This window comes from Sebastes fasciatus, chromosome 13, assembly GCF_043250625.1.
Source record: "Sebastes fasciatus isolate fSebFas1 chromosome 13, fSebFas1.pri, whole genome shotgun sequence".
Taxonomy (NCBI): domain Eukaryota; kingdom Metazoa; phylum Chordata; class Actinopteri; order Perciformes; family Sebastidae; genus Sebastes; species Sebastes fasciatus.
The window spans coordinates 28,230,667-28,234,746 of NC_133807.1; positions in this window are offsets into that span (position 1 = coordinate 28,230,667).

The following is a 4,080-nucleotide window of genomic DNA, read 5'->3' on the forward strand; positions in this document are numbered from 1 at the left end:
CTTTCCACATACGAGGTCGTGAATACGACATGAGGGGTTCATATGGACCCACCCTGAATGGTAACCATGGTAACTGCATCCATCCTGTATCATCTTCATTTGCATCTTGATTTGTACATGATTCTTCATGTACTGCATCTTTTACAGGACTACTGCACACACACACACACACACACACACACACGCACACACACACTGGTAAATACATTAGCCACGAAACAGCATGAAGTACGGAAACAAAGATTTCTGTTATCTGCTGCGTTCAATTCCAAACACAGAGGTCAGTATTTCCCATGAAATGATCCAGTTTGACACTAAACTTGAGAGCAAGGTACACTGTAAGACTTCGATGTAAATTTACAGCGAGATTCTAACAGTTACCTACTGTAAAATGCTTTTACTGTATATTACTGTGAAAGCAATGCATTCTGGGAGTCAGAACGCTTGCTCCCATGATCCCAGCGGTCAAGTGTATCTTTTCACAGTAGTCTACTGCTTGCCGCTGAGAATCTCGGGAAAATAAATTAACGGCTATTTTTCTAAATTCTCGCGCGTATTTTTTTCGAGTTGACCGTTGAGCGCCACAGCTCAACGGCTCAACGGTCAACAGCTCAACGGTCAACGGTCACTCTGGCAGCAGCAGCAGCATCGTTGTTGTCCAGTGCAACTTGAGGAGAGAAACAGCAGCAGTTTGGATAAACACTTTTTTATTTTCACCACCGCCAGTTCCATTTTGATCGTCAGACCAGACGAAGGGAAACTCCAGTGGTTACATTACGTTACTTCATGGTAAGTCAAATCATCAAGTTGTATTGTACCTTTGCTAACACAGTGCACGTTCCTCCATGGATGTACATTAGCTAGCTAACGGTAGGTCGTTAGCTATTCTTAGCTTCGTCTATATTTCAATACTCATTAGTATCACAGGTAACACACATCAGTAGTCTATCTTATATTCACGTTAGCTAGCGCTAGCTCGTTAGTTAGCGTTAGCTCGTTAGCTAGCTGGTTTTTAGCTTAGTCAGCATTTAAATTCTCAATATAATTACTAATAGGTAGCAGCAATCTAAAAGGGAGACAAGGCAGTATCTATCTTGTGTTTCAAGAATGTTCAACTGTCAATTTTGCCGCCATGCATGTGGTACTAAATATGCCTTTGTTAGGCATATGAAAGTTCACCAAAACACCCCACACATCACATTTAAATGTGCTTTCCACGATTGTTACCGTTCATTTGGCAAAGTTACAGCTTTAAAATGCCATGTATATAGAGATCACCCAGATCAGAGGGAGTCAAGCTTGAGGGAAGGATGTTCTGGCATAAGGACATTAACATTAGACGTTTTATCATGCCACATTGATTTCTGTACTGTCAAATGTGACAGTTTGTCTACATTATTTTCTCACTTGAAGACTCACATTAAAGAGGGGAAACCAGTCTTATGTCCATTCACAAATTGTGGTAAAATGTTTACTGTGATATCCACTTTTTCATCACACTTGTCAAGAACACATAAAGGTTGTGTAGTTGGTAATCTTTTGAGTCAGATCAGGTCAGGTAGAGATGATGGAGAGAATACTGTTGAGCATGCAGGGTGCTCACATGAGCATGCAGGGTGCTTCAAATAGAAGAGAGATGTCCTCATCTTGCAGGCAGATGTGAGTATAACTGATGTAGTTTATTTCAGATTAAGACATTGAAATGCAATGAGTGGAGCTCAGTGTGATTTTAAAAATAATTTCTTTAAACAGGAAAATTGATGACAACTATAGTTAAAGCATTGTTTAATTGTATTAACATTAACTTAGAATTGCAATGCCTTTATTGTCTCCTATATAGGTGTCAGACACAGCGGCGACTGTGAAGACATCCCTCACCCTTCCTGATTGCCCTTGGTTGATCATTCTAGGTAAGCACTAAGCCCCACGTTTCTACTTACACTGTACTAGTGCACATATGCAGAGTACTTCTATTGAGCCTGTCAGCAGGCAGTCAGAAGGTGTGGGGCAGGCAGGAAGACGCTGCTTGCCGCTGGAGTTGGAGTTCAGTTGTAGTGAGTTTCTATGGTTATGTCTTCTATATTGTATATAATACACACAACTTTACATTCTTATAAATAGATACTGATTCTGAAACAGTTGTGCATACAGAAATGGATAAATAAATATGTAGTTTTAGATGGTTAATAAATAGTTGACTATAATACATACACAGTGGGCTATGTTTTGGTTAATAAATAGTTGACTCTATAATACATACACAGTAGGCTACGGAATAATAATTTCTCTGATTCTTCTCTGATATGTAAATAGTTTGTTTAAGCTTTTCTCTCACTCTTTCTGGATTAGGGTGTTCCTATAGCTTGTAAATATGTAAATAGTTCGTTTGATATTCTCCCTCCCTTTGTAGATTTTATTTTATTTGTATTAACTTTTTTACTTGATTTCTCCTTCACTGCAACGGACACAACCACTAAGCTTTATGAAAATGAGTGCGCGATGGTGTCGCAAGTATGTAAATGGCTACCTGGATACATCAAAGAGCAGTACAGTAGATGAGTAGCATCTCGCATCCTACATCAAGAATTCCTGATATCTAGCGGAGGCTTACATTTTTTTAGAAAGGTTTTCAAATATCAGTTGGAAATGCCAATACCATACAAAAACAATAAAGCGGTAAGTGGCCACTTGATAATTCGTCAAATGGTCAATTTGGTATTCAGCCTAAAGCTTTTTGCATTGTGTTTCAGGTCCAATGATTTCCGACCAGCGCTGGATGGTAAGCATCGAGGGTCAGGTGGTGTGTGAAGGGGCATTGTCTGCGTTGGGGCTTGCTGTTGTCTTCACATCCTACTACAACTTCAACCTCCAATATCAGGATCACGCTGCCTGGACACTTGAATTCATACAGAAGTAAGTTTGAATTCCATATAGTCATTTGTGTCAGATGTTTGGGCCTTACAGCTATCCTTGTATCTATCTATGTGTGATAGACATACGATCAGAGAGTAGGGTATGGAGAGTTCATTCCAAAATAAGCTTAAATGATCACTTGGATGTTTGGGTGTGTATGTGTGGTTCTAAAATATATACAAGAAACATAACAGTATTAGCCTTCAATAATATCATTTCATATATAAATTAATAACCCATTGTTATTAGTCTTGAATAATTAAATTAAATAGATAATTATCAAAGAGTCATCAAGTTACCAAAAAAACTCAATGTTATATTCATATTCCAAAAGTGTGACTCATAAAACATCAGGCAAGTAAGCTATATTAGCAAGAAGTATTTCACCATGTCCACGTGTATCTACTCTAATATGCATTGCAAACATAAAGCATGAAAAAGAACGATTTGGGGACTTATAATAAATCAGGTATTATTTATACTAACAATATTTAGCGGTCTAATTTTAGGTAAGAGGTGGTTTGATTCACATTTGTGTCTTTTTGTTTTACCTTGCTATGCCTTGTAGAAGCTGTGTCAGGATCAACCCAGAGAGAGGGACAAAGGCACGACAGGGAAAGGTGACCAGCAAGAAGAGCGGGAAAATGGTTCATAAGAAAGGGACATCCCTGAATCCTCATGTTTGCACCCTCCTGCGGAAGCTCATGGATTTCGAGTGGGACTTTGTGTGAGTTTAACAATCACATCCCTGACTCTGTAGAGACAAACCCTCCATATCTCACTCAATTACTGAAAATCCCTTTATGTCTGTGTCTCACTTATTCACAATGTTATTTTTTATTTAATTTTGCTTAAAATGTTCAACCTGGCATTATTTATACGTTTAATAATTGACCATATTGAGCCAGCACACAGTATTGTTCAACAGTATTGTTCTGTCTAGTGAACCCCCGCAGTGTAACGGGGGAGGCTATTTCATTTTGAAACAGAAAAGTTACAGTATTTACTCAGTCCACAAAGTACAAATGTTTTAAGCCCGTCACTTACTCAGATACACTCACACATGAATTCATTCATTCACAACAGTATTTTTATTTGTAATGGCTATTTTTGTATTTTTGAATTTTATTCTATTTACAATGTTCAACCTGGCATTATTTCTACGTT